This window comes from Melospiza melodia, chromosome 5 (genome assembly GCF_035770615.1).
Source record: "Melospiza melodia melodia isolate bMelMel2 chromosome 5, bMelMel2.pri, whole genome shotgun sequence".
Classification (NCBI taxonomy): Eukaryota; Metazoa; Chordata; class Aves; order Passeriformes; family Passerellidae; genus Melospiza; species Melospiza melodia.
The window spans coordinates 9,266,801-9,293,007 of NC_086198.1; the positions used below are offsets into that span (position 1 = coordinate 9,266,801).

Genomic DNA, 26,207 nt, shown 5'->3' on the forward strand with positions numbered 1-26,207 from the left:
TTTTGAAAGAAACTAATATTTGGCAAATCATAAATAAAGGGGTTGTTTTACAAGTTAAATTGCTTTTAAAATGGCAGCATTAGAAGCATACGTAACTTTGAATATTATGTTCAGGTGCACTGTATCTCTGTGATCCTGTGGGCATTATATGACTGCTATTAAATTTGAAGGAAAAAATAACAAAAGCACTAATTTTAGTTTACTGTTATTCCCTTAATACTAGTACCAAATACTAATATCAAAGTACATTGAGATGTATGTGGACTTCAGTTTTTCATATGACCTTGCACACTATCTAGCCTTTTCCCTATTCAAGTAGCTTCTTTCTAAGTGGCAGAAAAGAAAAAAGATTAAATTTTGTGTGCTTTATGTTACTGCAGAAAATGTTTGAAAGCTTAGTAAATCTGTATTTGAGAAGAATCGCTGAGCAGTGTAATATTACTGTGTTTCTTTTTTGAAAAAGTAAAGTAGAACCTCAGTCTTCTACCTCCAAGGAGAGAGAACAACTGAGGCACTACAAACGTAGTATTATTGAGAAGTACAAGTACATACTCATCATGGCTCTAATGAAGAATAACTGTTCTACTTGATGCATGCACATGAGGGAATAAAAGAGCCTGTAATGGGCCATATAAAATGTTGGCACTACAAAGCTGAACTACTGATGTGTAGAAACCATCCCTTTGTTCCCTTTGCACATTCTCCATTTACTCTGTGCAATACTTCAAATAAAATGGAAAACTAGGGTTTTCATGGGTGTGTTTTACTGCTTGCCTTCTACTTTTTAATTTATCACTTGATTATTTTTTATATATGTGAATTACTTTTATGTATTCCTTGAGTTTATGTATTTTTAATCTCTTGTAATCAGGGTGCATCAGCAATGATGGTCTTAATGTAGCTATAATGATTTTTAAACTCATGGCTTTGTTGCAATTTCTGTTGGTGTGAACCATTTAATATAATTTTGAATTTGGAAATGCAGCCACCCAGCACAGTGTGCACAGAAAGGACTGCTGGACTGGCTTGGCACTCTGTGGTCTAATCTACTCAGGGATAATTAGTACAAGCATTAGAGATAGTTCCAGCCAGGCAGCATTAACACAAAGTTTCTAAGGAACCTCTTGCATCTGGTTTTGTTTCATTAGTATTGGCAGTGCTGGAAGCACAGGAGAGTGCTGCCAAGGTTATTACCAGTGCATGGCCCAGCCTGTTCTTGGCTGGAGGTGGGACCCAAAACATTGGAGTCTAGCTTACATCACTGCTCTGCTTTGGATGCTGCTTAGTCCAAGGCCGACAAAATTAGGAGAAATTCTTATTCCAAGTGACATTGTGCTGGAAGCTTCTCTGAAGTGAATCATCCTTGAAGAGACAAGACTGTTAAATGCTAAGCATATCCACCAGCATTTTCCTGTGTGTGCTTTCAGTGTTTGGATTTTCCAGTTTGTAGAGATAACATAGCAATGAAATGTGCCACCAAGGCACATCAGAGCTGCTGTCACTGTCAAAAACTAAATTTAGCCTCCAGCATTTTAACAGTAAAAATAAGCTGTTCATCTATCTCTTAAGCTAATATGTTGCTATGATGAGAAAGATCTGTTAATAAGCAGTAGCCTTTGTGAGTGTAGACTTAATCATAGTAGATTTAATGATAAGGTTTATTAATGGAATCTTCGCCTCACACTTGCTCTTGTTGAAATTCAGTGTGCTTTCCATGACAATTACTTGTGAGAGATCTTAATTTAAATGCTAGTTTCTGACACTAATTTTAGGCATATTTTTTGCAGCAGCAAGTGTATGTGTCCCATAAGACTCTTCTGCAGAAATCTGTTTTTACTGTTGGTGGGGCAACATCAATTCTTTTCCCTCCGACCCAATTGTGTTTATATTCTTACTGTCTTTTGCTAGACTGGCAAAGACGTGACTGTTAAGATGCTAGATACTGCAGCTCTGATCACATACATGAACTGTGATTTTGGTTTCCCAGTGACTGGTATTCCACAGGGGTCCACTGCAGGTAGCCCATAGGTACCTCTGAAAAATAGTAAGTGTCTGAAATCCTGCCTCTTCACAGCTGAGTGAAACTAGTCCTGAACTGCAGAAGACTAGTTCACTGGTGTTCACTGGTATTCACAGTATGCAATCCTCTCTAGAGTGAAATGATTACTTTGAGGATTCCTTCAGAAGTTGTTTTTTCTTCAAAAACAAAAAGCTCCCTTAAAATAGGACAGTCAATTAAAATTACAACAGCAAAAACCCCCTACCCAGTCTTGAGTACTTCCCAAAATACATAGGCCTTTTATTCTCTGTGTCGGGCTGTAGACTTTTCCGCTCTTGTTTGTGGGAAGTGGGCACTGTCCACCCAGCTACAGGCTGAAGAGCCCTAAGTCACTTCTACTCTCGTGCAGGCCATGGCAGGAGAAGAAACACAGTTATTTGAGTCAGTTGGAAAAGGTCAGTAGAAAATGGAGAAGGGAGTAAAACAACTACCAGGGCTACTATGCATCTCAGATTCAAGAAGATCAGCTACATTTAGTATTATTTTACAACAGATGCCTCCAAATCAGCATGAAGGGTGGTCTTTTCTCCTTAATTTCTCAAAAGTGAAATTGCTTCAAATGGTCAATATTGTGAGCATTTTAAGTGCCATTGGTGCAGCATGCTAAAATTATGCTATAATAGTATTGGAATAGATACAAAGTCAGTAAAAAGTGAAATTTTTCATTGGGCACAAAAGTCTTTAGCCATATGCAAGGTATCTCTGATGAATTTTAAAAGAAAGCAAAATAAGCATACTACAATGGGTAAAAGAATAAACTCCAGCTGAATATGCTGAAAGAGATGGGCTTGCATCAATGTTCTAGACCAAATCTAGAAATATTTTTTCAGTTCAGGTTCTTGTGGTCAAGGTTCCTTCCCAGCTCAGCCATATGAAAATATTACAGTATGTGAATTTTAAAAATTTCTATATTGCAAGAGAGAATATTCTTAGGAAGCTGTGGAGATTTTCTATCTCTTTGTAGGCTTGGGTAGAGTTGGACATTATAGAAAAGAAGGAAAGACAGAAAGCACTCAGAAAAAACCTGAAATTTATGAGATGAATTCAGGAACTTCATTTTTTGCCCTCAGTAATAAAGTGCGTTAATGAGAGCTGTCTTTTAGTTATGACTGTAAGCTACTGTTAAGTTCCAGCTCTTAAGCTGAATATATGACATTGGGCAGATCATTTTGTGCTGAATCATGATCTTTGATAGGTTTATCTGTAGCAATTCCAACTGTTATCACTTCTGTCTTCTGCTGAAGGTTACTGATAAAGTCAGCTTAGGCTAATGGGCAGGTTATGAACTGTGCCTGCTCATAAGCTAGCACGTGGGGTTTTTCCTATTGTCCTTGCCAAATGGACTGTAATCTTCAGCAGGAAAGTGGAGTAGAAAATAGAAGCAATAACATTTTAGATGCTGTAGTAATGTCTTCCAGAGAGCTTGAGTTAGTCTTTCGTCCTTGATCTGTGAAATTAATATAATAATTTTTTTTTCCTTTAAAAAAAATTGTCCACTGCTTATTTACTTGGTACCTAAGATTAAGGGGAGTCAGAAATCATTCTGTGCTTCATTTAGATATTGGATAGAGGAATCATCCATGTAGCCTAAAGTAGAAATAATGCAGTTCTCTAGCTTAGGAAACTAGGTAAGTCAGTTGTTGTAATTTACAGAAGGCTTGCCAAAGCAAATTATTTTTCATTTATTCAATACATTAAATATGATTTGTTTCATGCTAAACTTTTAGCAGAAAATTACTATACCTGAGACAAGGATTAAAAGTAGTACTGTTTTACACAAGCAGGTATTTATTTTTTTATGATCAGAGGGCTAAAAGACCTTTCCTATAAAGACAAGCGGAGAGAATTGTAGTTGTTCATTCTGAAGAAGAGATGGCTCCAGGGAGACCTTAGAGCAACCTTCCAGTACCTGAAGGGAGCCTGCAAGAGAGATGGAGAGGGACTTTTTACAAGGATGTGGAGTGATAGGACATGGGGGAGTTGCTTCAGAGTGGAAGAAGGTCAATTTACATTAGATATTAGGAAAAATTCTCTCCTGTGAGGGAGGTGAGACACTGGAATGGGTTGCCCAGAAAAGCTGCAGATGACCCAGCCCTGGAAGCGTTCAGGGACAGGTTGGGATGGGGCTGTGAGCAATCTCTACTGGAAGGTGTCCCTGCCCTTGGCAAAAGGGTTGTAGGTAAGTGATCTTGAAGGTCTCCTGTAACCCAAAGCATTCTGTGATTCTACGGTTTCTTATGGAAATTACAGATTACTGATTTCAGTAGTGGACTTGCATGGCTATGAGTTAGCTAGTAGCAGCAAGCAGAGCTGTTTTTTGAACATGATATATTTAACTGTATTTTGGACATGATATATCTAATTGTATTTTGGACATGATATATCTAACTGTATTTTGAGGCCTAATTTGACTTTTAAAAAATAATTTTTTTAAGTAATGAGTGATGCAGGTCTGTTCTCTATTGTGTTTTTTTCTTTCCCTGCATATCTCTTTTTTTTTAAATGAAATGAGCATGTATCATTTGTGCACTTACAAAACATTTGGTTTCTAACACATTTAGATCATACCCACTTTGTGGGTATGATAAGAAATCTCAAACACGGCAGTACTGCATAGTGATGGTGTTTGCACTAGAATATTGTGTGGTATTATTAAAATTATCTGTGTTGCTCTTCAACTCTGTAATACAAGAAATTAAGGTTGCTTACTCATAAATTAGTTTTTAAAGATTGTATCTACACACTTGTTGGAATGCAAATCATTGTGCTGACAAAATGGAATGAATAGAAATTTCCCAATGAAATTTTTGTATTCCCAAACAGAATATTAAAAGAACCTAGACAAATCTTGGCAAAATTGGTTACAATTTCCCTGTAGATTACAGGAATATAAATCAGATTTTTTTTTTAGCATAAACTAGTTTACCTGTGTAGTATGCTGTGTTTGTGATTTTTTCTTTTAAATTAATGTTTAAGTATTTTGATTATGCATTCAGTAAACAAAAAATGGTCTTTTCCTTATTCTAGCTGTATGTATGCAGCTTTAGTAATACACAGTTAAGTATTCACTTCAGAAAGATGTAATTAAACTAGCATAGAGTCTTGTCTTTAGTCTTTTTCATGTGCAGTCCTTAATTACTTGCATTATGCGATCTTATAATGCAGCTTTTAAAACCTTAGATATATGTGTGTTTCAGTTTGCTCTGCTGAGATGGATAAAAGCTTAGAGAAGTGCATACTAAATCACCACAGAGCATCCTGTGAGTGAAGTATAGTAACTATAGTTTCAGCATTAGGTTTTCTATGTTATAGTGCATATTAGAATAAAATCAAACTTCTGTTTAATTGCTTCATGTTTTTTAAAATTTTGTTGTTGAATTTCACTTTATAATGAATGTTTCCTAAGATTTGTGGTATTTTATAGCTTTCTTCTGCCTGGTTTTCTACCAAGTACACCAGTAGGACTTTTTTCTCTTTAGCATGATGCTTTTTTTGAAGTCTAGCTATCCTTGAATTGATTGTTAATAAGCATGATATCCCCACAGAGCTCAATGCTTTACTTTGGGCTAATTAGTGAAATCTGGAGGTTAAGTGTAGAAAGCCTTATCATGTGGAGTAGAAAGAGTTGAATTAACCAATTGTGTACATTAGCATCCTAGTTGGAAAAATTCTGTAGTATGATGCTTGCTAAAATTCAGTGTGTATGCATCATTTTAGAGCGTGATGTTAAACATCCTGTCATATCTTGTTTAAGTGATCAGAGAAGTAGCATTTTTTGGTGCTACTAATAGTCCCAACTGTTAAAATTCAGAGGTTTTGTGCTTCTTGTTTGAAATCTGTTAGCATCTCATGCTGTTAAGAGTTACTACAATTATCTAAAATAGGAATAGTATAACATGTTTTGGGCTGTTTTGGGCAAATGTTGATACAGCAAATGTAAGCCATGAACTGTGGCATCCAGTATTTTTGTCAAAAACTGAGGATATTTTTTTAAGTGGATTTGCTACTTGAAATAAAGCCCCATAATAACCAAAATGCACAACTTTTTCAATGGCTACTACATTTGACTACATTTTTAAGGTAAATATCACTTTTAAATTAAGAAATCTAAATATTTAGAGGGTTTTTTTCTTATTTTTATTGAAATATGGGGAAAGTGTATGATCTATCATGTATGTATGATGTTATCATCTTGATCTTTAAAAGCAGACCTGTTTTGTGCCTTTTGGAGACAGGTAGTGAGAAGGTCTAAAATACATAGACTTTTTCCATTATTTTTTCAAGTTTCAATTTGTTGGCTATTATAAGTATACTGTATAAGTAAAATCTTGTGACACAGTAAATTTAATCTTTACTTCTCTCCAGTGTTTTAATTTTTAAAAAGTGCCTGTTTTAGTAAAAGAGTAAGGCAAACTGAAGTTGATTTTATTGTTTTCCAGTTCTTATTAATTAGATATTCTTGTAGTTTTAGTTTACATTTGTCATCTGGTGTTAGCCAGAAACCTTCATTATATGTAGTTAGAATAGATGGTACATTTTAATGAGAAAACTGTCTATAGCTAATGCAGTTGAAAAATTGAGTGGTGTTTAAATTACACTAAATATGATTGGAATTGCTGTTTGTCTGATAGATGGTGTATAACTTACCTCACAGGCTGAGTTGTGCAGGATGAATTTATAATATTTTTTTAAGCACTAAGGCCTGTCATATCTAATGCTAAATGATCACATATGAACGTAAAATTTAGGACTGTAATTGCAAAATGTAAAATGATTTTTCCCCCTTTTAATCTGAAATGAAACCATGCTTTAAATAGAGTGACTCACATTATTATGTTCCAGCATTGAAATGCTAAACAGTTTTCCAGCAAGGAAACTCATGGCAGAGCAGGTTTGTGTGCTGCCAGCAGCTGGGCTCTGGAGAAGACACTCACTGTTAGACTGCTGACTGCTTCTCCTCTGAAGTGGCTGCAGATTTTCACTGTTGCATCTAAAAGATTAAAGCTGCTCTTAACGCTGAGTTTTGGTGAGTATGTGGGAGGCTGTTTGAATTTTTTCCCTGAAGACAGTAGTTCAAATACTCCTGCAGGAATGGAATTGGTCCCCTTTTAACTCATGCTGTTATTTGTTGCCTCTGATTGAAGAGTAAGACGGTAAATATTGCTCATCCCAGCAGGCAGCTGGAAGGCAGACAAGAGCATCTCTGCCAAACTGCCAAGGATTTCAGCCTGAGGAATGAGGAGCCAGTTGGCGAAGTGGTAAATGATTGGGCTGATCTTTGCACTTATTTGTTTGCAAAAGTTGAGATGCTCTGAATTGAGGGATAGATTGCGGGAGGGTCCGTTTTAAATCCTGATGTTAGGCAGGAACTGCCTCCTGAGTGAAACTGGTTACTGGCATGGTGACTGGCAGCTGGGTTATTAAGTAGGATTGAAAAAAACAGTAAAGAAAAAATATAAAAAATGAAATACCATATGCAACATATCAGCTGTTCTTTTATAGGAGAGAGCTCTGGTTTTCCACAGTTGGACGTGATGTGGAAGTAACTGTGTGATTTGACACGATGTCGCAATGTTTCAGTGGCAGTTTTCATTGCGTGAGGCTCTGAGCTCTGGGAGGCACAGAACTGTAAATAAAAGGAAAACTGGAAACAAAGACTTCATTTTTCTTGCTAGTGTGTAGCACCAGCATGGGGAGAAATAATCTGGTAAATTAAAAGAAATGAGAAGATATTTTTTTCCTGCCGGGTTGCTGGTTCACAGTAGATGCAATTTTGAATCATTTTAGTGTCGCCCCAACCATATCCTCTAGAAATCTTTTTTGTTTGGACAATGGTTTAAATTGTGCCTATCTCATTGGGTTAAGTGAATTGTCATGTGTTGTTCATAATGTTCTGTATCATTTTTGTAACAGTACATTTTTGTAAATGTTGCCTTGTAATGCTTGTTTTTTAGAAGAATTATTCAAGCTGCTCATTTTTATAAGCTTTGTATTCCCTCTTTATGTATTTCTGAAAGTTAGGTTTGATTGCCAAAGTATATTTCAATATGTAGGACTTCTAAAGTAGTTCAAAATTTTGCACTTTTGCAGCTGCCACTTTCTTGTAATCTTTGGATACTTTTATGTTTTATTACCAGTATTTTTACTACTCCTAGGCAAAGAACTGTGGTCAAGCAAAGTGTTATTAGTCTGTATTGCTGACTGTGAAAATGATGTTCTTGTTAGTTGTTGTGGAAGTTGAGTCATTTATGCCTTTGACTCTTAAGTTGAAATTTTTCTTTTCAGGTACTTTTTCAAATAAATTTTCAAAGAAACATTCTGTACCTCTATATGTGTGAGGAGTGGTTATTTAAAGAAGTTCAGTCACTTCTGATATTCAGCTGCACAGGTGTGTTACAAAAGCAGGAGGTCTGCCTTTGTTCCTCTGTGTCTGTGTATCAGAAGAAGCAATAGAAACAGTGAGAATATGTTGTGAAAACTATTAGTGTAGATAAGGATTATGACTCTCCTAAACAAATTCAGGTTTTCTAAGGAAAGGTGTGAGTATATGAAGATCACATAAAGACTGGTTTGAGATGGGTGGGGGTGCAACCTCTTTTCCCTTACAAATGCATGATGAAATGTTGGTAAAGATATGGGAGAAATGAGAGAGAATAGATAATGAGGAAAAATAGAAGTATCCTTAAATTTTGTATTTAATGTGGTAATTAATTATGTCTACACTAACTATTAGTAAATTTATGGGTTAAAACTCAGATTACATTGAAGTACCACGTGAATATTTGTCTCTGGACATTCTCCCAAGTACTAATGATTTCCTTTTCAATTCTTTTCCCCCTTAGATTGAAACAGTGTATATGTTCTCTTTTAAAGACCAGAACAAAACTGGCAGGAAAAAGTAAGGCAATAATGAGTTGCAAAGTGTTACAAAAGGATGAATGACATTCCTAAGGGAAACAAAGTAGGAGGGCAGGGCAAAGGTCATTTAAACGCTGGACAGTAGCAGCTCTTGTCTGCTGGGAAAAATGAGGGCCAACAGAAAAGCATATTTTTTCTCAAGAGCCTGTATTCCCTGCAACAAATATTCAGAGAAAACAAAACAAAATCTAACCTTCAGCATTCTCCATAGTGCTTCCTTCTAAGACTCCAAGATTCAATGCATCTGCAAAATAGAACGCTATTCCCAAGGAAATTAGTTCTACTTTGACTGCATATGTTTGTATATCTAATGCATTCAACTACATGTTTTGAGGCATCATAAGGAAAAATTGTCATATGATTTAATATTCCCTTTTTTTTCTTTCTTCAGTGTTCAAAACACACTTCAAATTAAAATAACACAGTAGGTCATTATTGCAGAAAGCTGCTGTTCTGCTTTAATATAAAGCTGCTATTGAACAAACTTGTGCCAAAATATGAATGGGTATTAGCACTCATTCACCCAAAGGAGAATATTCTGCCTGACTTCTGGTAACACTGGCTAGCTAAACTGTAACTTTTCATTACTGATTGGTTTTGGGAAACAGAAGAATAAGAGATTAATTTTTATGTTGTTACAGGTGTGATAACATGCACAAAATCTGCTGTAGTAGGCATGCTGACTACCAATCTAATGAGCAGTTCCTAAGAGGAGTCTGTGTGCATTGCCAGAAGTATGTTTGTGAGCATTTTAAAATCATCACTTGTGATTTTAAAAAGCATTTTGCAAGCTATAATAACATAGTCATTAACAGTGTGTTAAATAATTCGGAAGTACTGATTATTTTTTGTTGGATTTCCTGACATAATACATGAGGGTTTTTTGGAGTAACTGGAGTCCCACTGCACATCTGGAGACAGCTGATTTCTAATTCATAGATCCTTTGAAATGCTAATACAAAAATGGTATATAGAAAATAGCTAGGCTGATGGGCATTAGCTTTTCCATTTCCATTTGCCTGCCTCACTTACTGCAATCCAAACTATGAGTCAGGCTTCAAAATGCTCTGTCAGAATGAGAAAGTATTGGGCACAATGAATTTAAATGATGCATTTAAGTTTGGAGAGTTTTTTTCTAATGTTACTGCAGTAGTTTTCTGGAGTTTGTTGATTATTCAACACTGGAAAATACATTTGTGGAACATAGTTTTTCAGTAATATTTGCTTTCAAGTAGTGTGTGGAGGATGACAGGAGAGATGTGCACATTCACTTTTTGTATCAATTATTCTTTTTGACAACTAGGAAGGGTCCACAATTGAAGGCTTTAAGTCTTAGTGCTTCAGTTTTAAAGTTTAGTTTGTGCCTGAGTTTTTACCATTGAGAGTCCAATGATGTGTGCATGCCTGGTCACAGTGTTTGAATCAAGTCTCAGTTACTCACATGAGGAATTGCAGCTCAGTCCATCTTGAGGAAGGAATCAGTGAGACTGTCTGGGAAGGGGCAGCTAGAAAATAATACCCCAAATGTTTTCCATTCAGTAAAATTTACATATTACAGCTGGTTTCTCTGGGGCCAGATGTATTTATATGATATTATCTCTAGCTAACTAAAAATAAAAATCTAAGAGGAGAACAGATGTTGTAGGTCTTAAAGCAAGGGACATTCGATATGTGCCCATGGGATAGAAATGATGCTTTGTTCTAAAAATTTGTGTTTGTTTTATTCCTAAAATTGCTTGTAAGCCTTCTTTTCTCTTTCTCCAAGGTATTTAAGGGCAATTTAGCTGATCCACTCAGGTAGGTAGGGCCAGAAAAACGCTGTGAACCAGAAATGCAAGGAAGGAAGAGTTTTGGTTTTTTTCCTGCAAAAGCCAAAACTTTAATCTCTTTCCATTTTAAAAGAAGATTGAGTTTAAAGCTCACATTTGACAACCACAGTGCAAAGCTTGATATGGCAATGCTACTTTTTGTGATCCCATCAATATACTGTCTCAAAAATTCTTGATAGATTTGCTCTCCTCATCTGTTTTTGCTTGTGAGTGTTTGGAAAGGAAGTGTTCCTCCTGTTTACATACAGATAAAGCATCATTTGGTGTCTTGGCCAGCTGAGTACTCCAGGTGTTCTATCTGAATTAGTGGTTGCATGATGTCTTTATTTTTCCCAAATTTCTTAGATGTTTCAATATTAAATCATAACATATTATCCATTTGTAAGTCTACAGGAGTTTCCTATATGGAAAAATCCATTTTTGTTTGTGTGTTTTACCATGTTGATGCTTGCCATCACTGGTACCTCTTGCATGAAACGCTGAAGTACAAAACTGAGTGTTCTGTGTTCTGGAAATCTAAGCTAGAGAGAAAGGAGCAAAGCTAGTCTCTGCTGGAGGGAAGGAGGACTTTAGGTTGATAACTTTTTGTCTCTCTCTGCAAAATGGAAGTTACACCACTCTGTCATCTCATTGAAGCAATTTTGAATATTTAAGATTAACTTAATTTGTTTAGTTTAATTAAAACTTTAGTAAGGGAAACTGAAATTTGAGTATGCTGAGTTAGTCAAATGAGTAAGACAGGGAGATTGGTGATCACTGATTAATGATAAGAAGACAATGTCGTACTCTCCTCTCAAGAAAGTTAAAACAATGATAATATAAAATGATCAGCAATCATAATAAAGACTGTCTTATGATAGGAGGATTATGTGAAGTTCTGCAAGCGTTTTCCGAATTTAATAACTTGGAGGACTTGAGTATGTAATGTTACTGGCTTTTAATCTAAATTCTATTTGAAAGGGAGAGACAGTAGAACTGCCTTGTGTCTAAATGTAAGTTGGTTCCAGTAATGAGGTGATGAGACCAGCTTTTCTGTATTGCTGGAGGGGTTGCTTTGTTGTTCAACTAAAATGCTTTTCTTCTTCAGATCCCAGAATGATACCAATAGGTAAAATACAATCCCTGTGTTATATGCATTTTCTCTGTCTTAAGAGAGTGGGCTTTTTTTGAATTATTACTTTCTCCCTGTTGCCTGAACAGATGAAGTTAAGCATGATGTCTTACAGATTTCTGTTGGGTTTTTTATCCCTTTGGTAAAAAGGGAATGTGTGTGTGGGTGGGGGAAGATACTGAGATGATCTGTGGGATGATATTGGTGAGCCACTTACTTGGCTGTCAGAAATTGGGGTTCTTATCAGTCCAGTTAATGCAAATTATTAAATCTTTGCATGATTTTTCAGTCTGAAACCAAGACAAAATGCTAACACTTACTGAAGCTAGTCAGAGAAGTTTTCTTTAGATTCAAATCCTAATTTTTGTGGAAATGTCTTAGCAATACCCTTTCTCTTAAATATAAAACCAGTGTATTAACCCTATGGAGGGATCTCCTAACTTGCCCAGGGCATGCCTTTCCTATTGTCACTCTCTCATTTTTCCTACTACCTTTTCCATCCTTCATTGCTTCAAGTTCTGGATCAAGTTCCTTATTTTGTAAATATTTTAATAAAACAAATTCAAATACTTTTTGGCATAAAGCTTTCTCTGTTCATAGTGCAGTTTTCTGTGGCTCTGTGGCATCACTTCACCTTTGGATGAAACACAACAAAACTGAGCCTTTGATGCTTCTGGAAGGGACTAGTTGAGCAGGTTGTTATCTGTTACTTTGTCAGAGCAATTGCTGAACTCTGAGGAGTTGGATTGCTGCACAGTTGGTCTGGGTATGGAGTTCTGCTATGGAAGCCTCTTCTGGTCTCAGACAGATTGTTCAAAGCCTTTCCCCACTCCATTTAGCTTGATCTACCTGTGTACCTGGAAACAACCAAGGTTCCAAGGGATTTAAATAAACAATATTTGTAAGTAGTAATAAATGCAAAGCAGTAGGGAATAGCAAATATTTGGAGTATTATTGATGCAGAACTATTGTCTTTGCTGGAATAAAGTAATTGCTGGATATAGTAAAAAAAAAAAAAAAGCAAAAAACAAAAGAAAAAACCCCTACACCCAAATCCAAAACGCCACTTTATTTGTTTGGTAAATGTTAAATGAAGAAAAAAAAAAAAAAGTTAATTTATATCTTTAAAAGGCAGAGGGCTGAATGAACACCTTTAGAAGTTTAATAGGGCTTTGTTTAGTTTTTGTGGGCTTTTTTAATAACACTGCATTTTTTGAACCCTTTATCAGAATGGGGTATAAAGACAAGTTGTTCTTTCTCAAAGACTGGAAGTGAGCAGGTTGAAGTTTATGGAGAGCAGAAGATAAGATAAAATTGAAGACAGGAGAAGTATAAAACTCTTAACTTGTAAAGTATTTAACTATTCCAGGGGTGACCAGTTGTAGCAAAGATGTGAAGAGGAGAGCAAAAGTCCTTGCAGTCACAGTGATAGTATTTAAACAGAGTTAGAGATATATATAATTTTTTATCTACTAAGCACCAAACAACCATGCAAAAAGAATCTTGTTGCTTGAAATAATTTATGGAGGTCTAAAACTCTTGGAAAAGTGCAGATTTCTTCAACTTCTGATGTTAAAAGGTGAAGTTTCATTGCTCTGTTACTACATTCAGATTTTCAAGCCAATTTTTTATATTTATAAGCTTGGTGTATGCATAACTATATCAAAACCCAACAAGAGCCCCCAAGGCAAAGTGTCTCTGTAGAGGTAGATACATGTCATGTTTTATTTTATACAGTCCAAATATATTGAAATTTGTTCTGACTAATTTTTCTTTTGACTTTATATTTTACTGATATAATCTCTGAGGACTAAAGCTGAGAAACTATATTAGCATTCAATATATCAGCATTATTTAATTTTTAAATTTAATTTAATAATACACAGTAAAAAAGGCTTAATATTTCAACTTTGAGTTCTTACTTACTAGGCTAACTTGGGTATCAAAATCTCATCTAAGGAGAAAAAAAGCTAACTTCTAGGAGGCCTTTTAGTTGAACCTTTGTTAATGAAGTATTGTTTAAATGAACTTTTGGAAGTGATGTAATGATAGAAAAATCTCTCTATGGTTATGTAAAACAAGTAGTTTGGGACATTCTGTGTTCCAAAACACCAGCTTAATTTCTGGAAAATCTGAAATTTGTCTCATGGATGAACCAATAGATGATCATCTCTTCGAAGAGAAGCTAGACTGGGATCTTTTGCCTTCCTGTTTTTGATGTGAGACCTTTCTCTAGAGGGGCATTTTGAGTGCAGGAAACAGCCCATTCTTGTAGAAGACTTTAGGTATGTCCTATAGGTAAGATTTAAAGTATTGTATTTCTGTGTTTGTTCTTGACTTTCACTGGTGTGCTAAGACACGATGTTTCAGAAACCATTACAGCCTGTCTGGTATTTTTAGGATGCCAGCCTGCTTCACTGACTGTGAAGCCACACTGATGTAATTGAAGGTAACAGTTCAGAAGGAGCAGTAAATTATTTCAGGTGAATGAGTGACAAATTTGAAGCCTTTAGCTACAGCTTGTGAATACAAACCAAGCTAAAGTCAAAATGATGTCATTTGTACCAGAAGCTGTTAAGGTGAGCTGTTACTTGTGAGTGTGTGGGTAGTCCTGGTCCTTACTAAGAGCCACCTAAATAATAAGTTGCTCCTAGTTTTTCTGATCTGCAAGTGTTGAGAGGTCACCCTGTAATATGTTTGACAAACTGAGACTTGCTTTATTAGGATGGGATAGGATAGGATAGGATAGGATAGGATAGGATAGGATAGGATAGGATAGGATAGGATAGGATAGGATAGGATAGGATAGGATAGGATAGGATAGGATAGGATAGGATAGGATAGGATAGGTGTGGTTTCCCCTTTGTAGGGAAGTGGAGCAGTCATTGCTCAAGGAGCTGCAGGTAGCTGCAGTCTGGATTTTGATGGCTGTCTTACCCGGCTGGGTCTGCCTGTTACTGTCCTCTCAGCTCGGTGCTCTTTCATTAGAAATCCAGATTTGTAACTGCCTATCAAGGCAGATAATTTTATGTAAAAATATAAGATACTGGACATTTGTCAGTAAATGAAGTGATTGATCTGTGTGGGCTGATCTGGAAGCACAGGCAGAGAACTTTCTTCCCTAGAAAGACCAGGTGAATCCCATTAACTCAGTTTGTGTGTTGCTGAGGCTGTGGTTATACTGTAATTGTTAGTTTGGTACCCTGTCTGTATGTTTGCTTTCTAGCAATTTTCTTTTCACTGGCTGATTGGTCTTTGTTCAACATGTTGAATATTAGCTAGTGATAAACTGCAGCAGTCAAACCACTGAACCCAAGCAAAAGAAAAACCTGATCCTGTTCCTTTGTTCCTTTGCCTGGGGAAGAGTAGAAGACCACCTACCTTATTTCTCCAATTCATGCACATGTAACTTTCTTGAAAGGCATTTCAGCTTTCAGTCTCCTTTTTAAGGAGGTTACTGACTTTCATTAGATTAAGATTTAGGTCTGTACCAGTACTGGATGCCTCTTCATGTCCTGTGTGTTAACTGGCCCCATAGTGTTTGGGGTTTGCCAGTGTCCCTTACCACTCCTATGCCCCCTAGCAGCCATCTGGAGCAGGGACTCTTGGAGCTAGTGTCAGATTATCCATGTGCTCAGTGAGCAGCCAGCAGCCACAGAGAGCCAGGCAGAGGATGGCACTAATGTGGCACTCTGCCTTTTTTTGTTCCTGCTTGTTTTAATGCAGCTTGATAGAGAGAGGAGTGGAGCTGGCCAAGACCGCAGGGATTCCCATTCAGATGTAACCAAGCTAAAAATTGCCTTTGGCTCCATAAGAGACATGGAACATTTCAAACAAATCAGGGTTTTTTCAGTAAAGTCATATCAGATCTTGGAATTTTCATCCACATTGTTAAGGTTTATATTCTAGCTCATGTTTAGAGCAGATGTTAACAATAAGTGTTGTCGTTGAGAACAAGATTCCAAAGTTTGTAGGGCTTTTTTATTGTTGTCTTTAATATTTTAAAAGAAAATCAATTACATGCTTTACAAATACATCCTGATTCGTAATGATGACAACGCTGATTTCTAAAATGCCGTTCTTTTGAATATGATTTTATGCTAAACTCCTCTGTACAGTGTTCAAAGACTCATGTTGAATTTAATAGAAAATTTGAGTATGGGTAATTTTAGGGACAATGTTAGAGATATAAGTAAAGGAAATTTAGGAAACCAAGCTGTACTACCTTTTACAAATCTGGAGAAGTTTTTACTTGTAACTGTTTAGCAGTGTATTTGCAAGGGCAGTTTAATACAGTGCTTTGTTTACTTGCACCAAGCAATGTAAGTACATTCCAGAAATGTCTTGTTTTGTTTGGTTGGTTGGTTTTGGTTTGTTTTTTTTTTTTTTTTTTTTTTTTAAGGAAGGGAGAGGAGAGGCCATTTCTGACATTTCATAACATCTAAATGATTTAATTGGAGCACCCAGGAGTCAAACCTTATGTTGCCAAACTCTTGAGCAGTATAGCTCTGCAAAAACAAATAGGAAGATGTATTAATCACTCACAGGCTGAAAGTTTGAAAACTGCAAAAACAGTGTGATGCAAGGAGCACAGGAGATGCTCTCTTGCCATTTTTATGAAGAGCTAATTATTTACTGTTTATGTGGAAGTTTAAGCTAAATGTAAGCTGCTAATGTAGACTTAAAAACTGAAAGGAAATTAAATTTCAACACCTGAATGAGATAATGTGTTTTATTTCCTTTAGACAATATAATAAATTTGCAATGTATTTTGCCTGATGTGTGGATGATAAATGAGGTTTGCAGAAGTGTATGCAAGTACACAGGAGAATACTTGGGAGCACCATGGTGTCACACCAATTTTTTTCTGAAGGGTAGAATTTTGTTTGTACTGCGGGATGATCGTGTTCATGTCTAACCAAAATGAAGACTTTTTCAAGAAAGTACCTTGACATGTGCCAGGAGAGACTTTTCTTGGTGTTCCCCAAAAATGTAAATAAAAAATGAAGACATACTTTAAACACTATTTTACGTGTTTTTTCTAGCTAGACCTTATGTATTCTTAATTTTTTTAACGTTGCCAGGAATTTATGATAGATAATCAACATAATATTAAAGAAATTTCCTCTGTTTTTTGTATTTTAACTGATATTTTGGAAAAAGAACAGTAGTAGCCTTGCTTTTGCATCTTAACGTGTGTTTGAATAGAGAATCTCTGGCTTCTTTTTTGTTTTTAGATTTCCTCCTCAGTCTGCAAATTTTACAGGTTGAATCTAGGGTACTGAAAAAAGTGGAAGGTCTTACAGTTTTAGTAAATAAGGACTCCTGTCACAATTATCACAGAAAGTTATTCCCTTGGCCTTTCCTTCCTAACTTATATAAAGAATATTAAGGGATCCAGAGAAGGCTTCAGAGAAGCTTACTAATAGGGAAGGTTTGAGTTCCCTGTAGAGGAGACAAAGCTTTGCAAGGTTGTTTTTCTGGTTTCTTTTGCACTCCAAATCTCATAAATAATGTTAAAGACTACTCAGTCATTGTTTCCAGCAACTCAAAACATTCAGGATGCTGGGCGGGGGGCTGGCTTACAAACTCAGGTTTGAAGAAAAGAAAATGTTGGAGGTAACCTTATTTTAATTGCCACATTTTGAAACCTTATTTGTTTTAGAGCTAAAAGAGTTTTGAATGTATTTGTGAATATATCAGGGTATATGTTTAAGTAACTATAAAGCCTAGAGTTTTGAAATAAATACTAAAATCAGTATCAGAATCAGGAGACTTGTCACAGAAACTGGAATTATGTGACTGAATTATGAAAGCACACGAAAATTGGATGCCATTTCTGTGTTAATATTGCACAGCTGCAGAACTTGTTTTCATGGACTTGATTCCTCTTAGATATTGAGAAGATCTTACTTTGTGTGGTGCAGAGGCATTAGTGGTATCATTAATGTAACCATTCTGATTTGGCCAACCCCAGATTCCCAATTACCTTCTTGGAGTTTGCTTCTGGCATAGGGAATATTAGAATTAATTTTTTTTCACTGAAAGTATCTGCAGATAGAGATAAACAATACCTTGTTATATTGGAAGGATTTTGAATGCATTTAGGAGTAGCACTTCACATACTCTACATATGTACTCTTACAGTCTGGATGCTGTCATCCAGGATTCATTACTGATAGAGATTAGGAAATAGGATGAGTGTGACTTTCTACATGAGTAAACTTAATCTTTTGGGAAAGGTGAGAAGAGCTTGACTAGTGTCAGAAAGAGAAGAGAGCAAAGAGAAAGATTATATGTAATTAGTTTTCAACTCTTCAAATGAATTTTTTTAAAAGCTTAAAAATGGAAAAAATTATTTGCTGCTTAAGCTTTTAATGTGATGTCAAGGAAGAAGTGGCTCCAACCAAAATTCTTCACTACATTAGTCTTATTCTGAAGATTTCATGCAGGTTGTATTAACATAATGTTCATTTCTAAAATATAGATGTTTTATTTTAATTTTCTAGAATGTATTGAACATTATAAATTATGATTGAAGTATAATTTCTTATCCCAGGAATCTGGTAATTTTGGGCTGTCGTAATAAAGTTCAAGACAGAGTATTGGTTGCTTATAAAAAAGGAACAGTTTGTTCAATATAAGCAAGCTCTGGTATATATGTTTGGTGATCCCAAAGAGGCAACTGTCCCAAAGCTTAAAAAAGAATTAGCAGCGCTAGTTTCATACAGCGAGTGGCAGAATGAAGGAATAACAAAATTAATACAAATGACAGCTTTTTGTAATCAGAAGAGTGATAGCAAATAACAGACTAAAGTTACCATGAGTGCTCAAGTGCATTAAGAAGCATCTAAGTCATTGTATCATGGGATGCCAGTGAAAATCTCCTAAATGGATAAATTGTGTGTCTGTCAATGTTTTCAGTTAAATACTTGGTGCCTTTCTGGAAGAAGTGTTCTTCTGCATCACAGCCTTAATGGGCTCTTTAGAAACAACTTTAAATACCTGCTTTGAAGCACTTTGGGTACAGACTTGTGAGTCAGCTCTGTTGAGGGCTGCAGATTTTGGACAGAATGTCATGATATACATTGGTATTGCTATGCAATACTTTCCAAAACTGTGTCTAGCATCACATCAAATCCTAAGCCTCAACCATCCTAAAAAGAGAGAACAGATTTGAGTGAGTAGAGAAAAACTGGAACCTCAAGAAAACCTGACAGGAAGGTTAGTTAGGAGAAACATGGAGGGGGGTTTTGCTTATAAGACAATTCGTTTCACTTTGAGCTGAAGTCAGTGGCTGAAGAATATTTACCTTGCAGGATCACTGGAAGCATGTAATGACAGCATGTACCAATACCTAATATAAGTATTGTTTCACCATATGAAGGTTTTGTACCTACAGGAATAAATATTCAGGGCCTTATTGAGGTCTGGATTTCTGTGTCAGCACCAATTCACATAAACCTGCTGAGTGGCACAGTTACAAGGCTGAGGGCTGTGTTCGTGTTGTTGTGATTCGTAGAGCTTTTCCTGTGTGTTTGTGTTTCTTTTAAGAGAAGTTGATCTGTTTGATTCTGTATAAATAAGCTACAGTCTCATACAAGAGCTGGACAAAACCAACTCCATTAGCAGTGGGCCTTGAGGTGCAGGCTGTCCTACCATGGTGACAAAAAGAGGTGGAGTTTTCCTTTATTTTCAGAGTCCTGCTCCAGGAGTTGTCTTTCCATCAGGCCTTAGTGGAGTCTGAGAACTATGAAGCAGAATGAATGAATTCTGCTTTCCTAATACATCACAACCAGTTGAGTAGCATGAATAGTTAAGAGAGAGAATTAAAGAGCTGTCAGCCTTTCATTATCCTATCTGATTCTTAACTCTTGGCTCCAGAGCAGTGCTTTCCCATAATAATGCATCATGGTTACACTTGCTTAATTAAAATACTTTTTACTTAAATGAGGAAGTGGTACTTCTTGTAAGCTGTTCTTGAGTATTTATTTATGGAACATAATTATTCTGTGCAATCCCTGTTAATGTAAGTAGATGGTTATTAATTTTCTTGCTGTGGAGTCTCAAAGACAGGAAGCCCTTGTAGAGGAAGAATATCATGAAATTAACTTCCATGGAATAAACTTTTAATGAGATTAACCTGGCTGGAGTAAGAACTGCTTTAAGTATTTCAAAGAAAACATTGAGATTATGGCATGTATCACGTTTTACAACCAAAGGACTAAAAACTTCTTTAGGCTCAGAAAACTTTGGCTGGATCTGTATTACAAGTAATCTGTAGTGGGAATGGATCCATAGAAGAAAACAGTGGATGCTGAGGACCTGGTGGCCACAGGCTGTATTTCTTCAGAGGTAATACTTTGAATGAATTCTACTCTGATTCCAGGGAATGTTTGGATGAGTAGACCACTGTTGGAGAACACCTTCCATTTTAATTTCATCAAAAAAGGGGTGTAGTTCATATACATTATGCTAAGGCTGCTCCAAAATGATAAACAAGAAAAGTGTACCAGAATATGCTACTTACTAAATATTTTAATTCATATAGCTATTTGATTAAAATCATTATATAGAAGCAAAAGTTTTCATTTGTGGCATGAACACAAATGAAAACTATAAGCAGATCTGAAACAGTTCATGGTATCAATATAAAGCCTCTTTGCTGTGGAAATAAAATAGTAAAATTTTTCTTCAACTAGATGAAAGAATGGATTGTTTCCTTTGTGATTGTATCAGAAAAATGGAAAAAAATTACTTTCCTTTTTCAAATATTTGAGAGTAAAAATGCCCAACTCTTGTATAAATTTGTTTTTTATAGATACAGAGACTCATGAATTGTGGTGTAAGTCCAGGAGATACTTCAGATGTTGGTTTACTAAGTGACTACGAAATTCTCATAACATTTGAAGAAGTTAAAGGCTTTTAGTAAAATGGAGTAGAATTGCTAATAAGTTGTTTCTTGAAGTAGAAAGGATGTATATTTTGAAGTAGAGGACTACCTGCAAGAAGCAGCTTTGTGTGTGTAAGACTCAAAGGTTGCAATTTATATGCAACGTCTAACAAATATGAAAAAAAGATGGTGGAAGATTTCCTGATGGAATCATATGTAAACATAGAGGTTTAATTTGTGCTATGACTGCATAGTAATGATCAACCTGTTAGTGTCAAATTTCTTCTTCCACAGTGCATGCAGACACAGTTGCTGGAACATCCTTCATTTAAGTAGTTTAGCAGTTTCTAGTTTCTATGTCAGAGTGCATTCTGTTCTGTTTATTGGAACTGGCCATTAATAAAATGGTAACAGTGCAAGTGCACTAGAGGAGCAGAACGGGTGTAAGTAAAATCAGACTGTGACCTCCTTGGGTCCAAGTTCTCTAACTTTTTCTGCAATAAAAGACTGAGAGGTGAACAGGTTATCCTTGCAATGTAAGCCTCCTGTTGCCTAGCATTTCTAACCCTTCCTCACCCCTCATGCTTAAACCCACAACAAATGTTTTGGAGAAACAATTGCATTGAAAAGCTAAATGGAAAATCTTTATCTGTCTACCCTGAATTATCTAGTTATACTTTGTGTATTGCTTATGCAGCTGTCCCTGCCTCTGATGGTGGAGTTAGAGTACTGAGAGATTTTGCTTCATTTGAGCTGATAGTTTTTGTAAGAATTAGGCACTCCTGTACAGTGAAGGACAGTCTGGGCTAGAGCAGCCTGGGGGAAAACCTGGCCAGGATGTGCTGGAGTTCACCGTCCTGCTTCATTACTAGCTGCCATGTAAAACCAGTGGCAACTTTTAATGGAATAAGGGGTTAATTAAGATAAACACATGGAATATGGCTCCCTGCACTACTGACAGAGCAGAGCCAATTCATCTCCAGGGACAGGGAGAGCGGGGGCAGTGGGGTAGGCTTGCAGAAAGGGCTTGGGGAGCTGAGTGCAGAGCTCCTCACTGACCTCCCCTGCAGAAAGGAAGCCTGGGGAAGGTGGAAGTGAGGAGGAAGGATGCTGAAGGATTTGAACAACACTGAGCATGAAGGTACAGGATAAAAAAAAAAACAACTCAGGGAGGGCTTGTACAGTGACAGTGAGTGTGACAGCAGATGGGAGGGTGGTGATGCAACGTATGAATTCAGACCTCATAACTCAAGACATGCAGATTGCTTTGGGTTTTCACAGTAATGCTTTTATGCTAAAAGAGATCCATTTGAACAGTATGAAATGTGAAGCATAATCCTTTCTTGTAGACACTATGTGTCCAATCCTGTTTGACTATACTAAACTGAGCAGAAGGCTCATTTGCTGTTTGTCTGCTTCTACAGACTGGATGAAATAACCAAGAAGTGCAAACTCCAGCTTGTCACTGCGCAAGAGATAAATGTTAATGTAGCATTCTTCTGGCTCTTTTGTTACAATAAAGAGCATACAAGAACTTTATCTTAAAAAATATGCATCATTTCAGCTAGGATTAGTTGCCTTTTCAAAATGCTGACCAGCTGCTTCAAGTAAAAAAAAAAAATCTTTTGCTTTGAAGCATGAAAAATTTAAAATATGAGTAAGAATAAATTGCAAATAGTTTATTTATTCTGTGCATGCAGTGAATTTAGTGTGTGCTACAGTGACAGCTAAGATTAGCACCTTTTCTTTTCTGCAATGGGCAAGAAGCTGTTTGAAGTCAGGATATTAAAAGAATCAAATTGATTCCAAATGAATTTCAAGAGAGTGAGGGGGTTTTAAGAGAAAGAGGACATGATACCAGTCCTAAACCAAGCTTAGCAAAGTCCCTCCAGTTTCTGGCAACAAAAGCTTGCAGAGAATGCCTGAGAAGGATGTGTGGTGGTGATGTTGGGTTCATTCAAAAGGTTGAACAAGCACCTGAGCATTTACAAAATAGTTGAAGTGATGGTAAATAAACCTAGAAACACTCTCAGAAGGTAATGGAATGTCAGATGTTATCTCTAGGACTATAAAATCAAATTCAGACAGAAGAGATGCCTGTGGTTACTCTCATTTTAAATATCATTAACAGTCCCTTTGTAATTTTAGAGCTTTTACTGTTTTGGTGGGGAACAAATTCACACTTGATCGTAGTGGAAAGCAAATGCTCAGATAAAAAGTCAGGCCTGTCAACCTTGATAGGTTTTCATCAAAAAATGCAGCAGCCTCTTAATTTGCAGCTCTGTGTTTTCCCATTGCCCAAGTTTTGGCAGCAAAGTATTTAAGAGATTAAAGGAACATTTCTTCATGCTGATCTCACCAAGAATAATCTCACCAAGTCACTTATTCAGAGTCATTTGCCCGCATTGCTCCTCCTGTATCATGTTCTAACTCCTCACCTTCAAAGTTCAGTAAGATTTTGCTTTTAGCAATCTCATTTCTCATTTATTCTTCTCAGATTTTTTTTTTTCAGTCTGTCTTCTCATCTGGAATTCCCTCACCTTTTCTTGGTGCAAGAGGCAAACATATTCATTTGTACATCACATTGAGGGAAGCTTCTTTATGTTCGTTTTCAAAGTGTAAATACCTTTAGAACGGTATAGAGCATTACTCTTATATTTTTATTTTGTTGGTAAACCTTCTGGAACTTCTGAAGCTTGTGTTAAAATTCAGCTCCCTGAAACAGGGACAAGGGCCTCCTGTGTCCCAGGGATTTGTTGAGAAACTGAGTGTTCCAATCTTCTACACTAAGTAGATTAATGGGGTTTTTTTCTTGTAAAGTAAGCAAGCAGAATGTGTTTTGTAAAGTGCTGCTGTAAAGTTCAGTTTGTGAGAGAATTTGATATGTGGTCGGTAAAATGCATCTACTTTTCCAGTATTTATGGCTTCTGTATAATGCAAAAAAGGAAAGAAGCTAATGTATCCTGATTAGCCATGCAAAGACTGGCAGATGACATGGCTCAATTTGTTCCCACTACTCCATCATAGCACAGCCCGGTAGTATGGCATTAATCATGGAATCTTTCCTAGGTGTTAGCAATGCCCTGTAGGTTCCCTTTTATTTCTTCTAATGTGGTGAGATTTTGTGTTCATATATTAAAAAAAGAAAATTGTTAAACCAAATGGAGATGTTTCTAAGCATTGCAAGATGATTTCTTTCTCTGAGATTGCTGTTGACTGTGTCTCTTTAACTACTGCATATGATGCAGAAATCATAACAGCTGTCATGTATGGTATGTCTGCCCTGCTGACTGTGTAGATTACAGAAACATGTTTTCTGGATGTTTAGGTGATTTTTTCCCCCCTTTCTGGTGACTGATAGAAGCTGTTATAAGGTTAGATGGCTGTTCAGTTAGTAGGGCAGATTTGAATTATAACAGTTGCAGTTATTGATGCTTTATTTGTGGAAGGGCATATGAAGGTCTGTGGCTTCTCTAGCTGCCTCCCATTAAGCCAAAAGGAAAGAAAAGCATTCTGAGTTTATGTGAAAATTACTCTTTGTTCTGGACTTGGAGCTCAGAATGGCACACATCTTGCTTGGGAATTAATGATTTCACTGTTTAGGCAATTGCGTTTATGGCTTTTGACAGTGAAAGTAAATTCTAAATCACTGTATTAAAAGGATAAGTATTAATTTAGGCAGCAGCAAAAGAATGCCAAAGATATGTAATTTCCAGATTATGTGGAAACTAAAATGAATGAAAGGAAGGGCTATGTATTAGCCGTGTAAGAAGGAATTTAGGGAAAGAGTTTTACACTGAGATGTGGTCTGTATTTTGGTAGTGGTCAGAAGGTTTTCTTTTCTCTTGTTTTGTGATTTTATGTTCATATAATAAGCAAAAAAAAGCAAGTTATATTTAAGAAACTATTCACACAAGAAAGTTGTCACATTTCCTGCAACAGATTTTGGATGGGAGTGAGTAGTTGTGAAAGGCATTTACTAGATAACTATGCAAAATGAGGCTTCTTGGTAAACACAAAAGTACTATCTTATAATTAGGTATTTTGTACAGGCAAATAGTTCTGTACTCTGAGCTTCAGGGATATATTTATCTTAGAAAAGTACTCGAGACATACTATTTCAAAGTCTTTTGCTAGGTCTTTTTCAGGCTCCTGACCATCATAGACTTTATTCTGATATTTTAAAATTTGTTTGCTTCTTTTCTTGCTGCGGTTTTCCACTTCACTTACTTCTTTTCTCCCCCCACCAAAAAAAAGTTTGTCTTACCATTATAAAGATACTTTTTGCAAAGTGTCTACAGCGAGAAAATAATAAAGTGGATTAGTAATCAGGTGCACCTGTTTTTCTTTTTCCAAACTGTTCTCCAAAAAGATGAAATTAATAGCTGGGAGGTAATTTTCTGCAGTTTTACACGGGTAGAGGAATTTGGAACAACAAAACTTTCAAAGCAGTTGGTGTTCCTGCCTTTCTAACTTGGGATATTCATGGGGGTTTTAGTAATGAGAAATTGGGTATGACTGGGGAACATTAGATATATTCTAACACCCATACTGAGAGTGCTTCAGGGATGTACAGAAGTTAGCAGCACTTCAGAGCAGGACTAGTAAGTCCAACTATCCAGTCTCAGAGTTGTAGATGTATCCTTGCCAAGAGGGATGGATGTCTTTCTCTTCCTTTATTCTTGCAGTATGAAGTGTTCTTGTCTTAGAAGCCATGGGTGATATTACCTGAAAAGAGAACACATTGGAAGTTACACTGCTAGGAGAATCTAAGTGCTGAGGGAACCTGTGCTGCTGTGCTGATATTAACTTGATGCGCTAAAAGAGATTAGATCTGTGCTGCTGTATGGTGGCACTGGGACAAGAAAGATGAAGTTTGATGGAGACATCAAATGCCCTTCAGTCAGAACATATCAAGGGAAAGCCAATGAAGATAGTGGCACTTTCAGTTTGAGCAGTGATGTTGGTGTAACAGCTTATCAGAGCAGATCTTTCAAACAAATCATTGCTTTTGGAAGTAGCTATTTTATATAAACATCCTAGCTCTATGCAGTGCACAATTTAAGGTTTTGTTTAGATTCTTAAAAGGATCTGGGGTTTTTCAAAGGAAAAATCTTTTGTAGTAAACAATTAATCGAAAGGTTTCTAAAGATTCAAAATGGAATTGTTTGATATGCAAATCAGCAGCAATACAGACCTGCATTCTCTTCTGCATCTTGAAAGTTACCTCCTCAGTCTCTCCTGTGCAGAGCAGTTTTCTCATAATTCATTTTGTTTGCTTGTGGAAGAAGCAGTCTTGAACATGTCAGGTGCATACAGTTAAAATATTTGGGGACATGCTGTGTGCAGGATATAATTATTTTCTCTTCCACTTTCTTTTATTTTTTGCTTACTTAT

General features: G+C 36.4%; 1 protein-coding gene and 1 long non-coding RNA gene across 4 annotated transcripts in view; one reads left to right on the plus strand and one right to left on the minus strand.

The window, feature by feature from the left end:
• Positions 1–26,207, plus strand: part of SH3RF1 (SH3 domain containing ring finger 1) — an 82,465-nt gene that overhangs the window by 16,920 nt on the left and 39,338 nt on the right. The window lies entirely within an intron of this gene.
• Positions 24,774–26,207, minus strand: part of LOC134418223 (uncharacterized) — a 31,939-nt gene continuing 30,505 nt past the window's right edge. For both annotated transcript variants that reach the window (XR_010027744.1, XR_010027745.1), the window contains one exon: positions 24,774–25,538. This is a non-coding gene — a long non-coding RNA (uncharacterized LOC134418223). The remainder of the gene's footprint in view (positions 25,539–26,207) is intronic.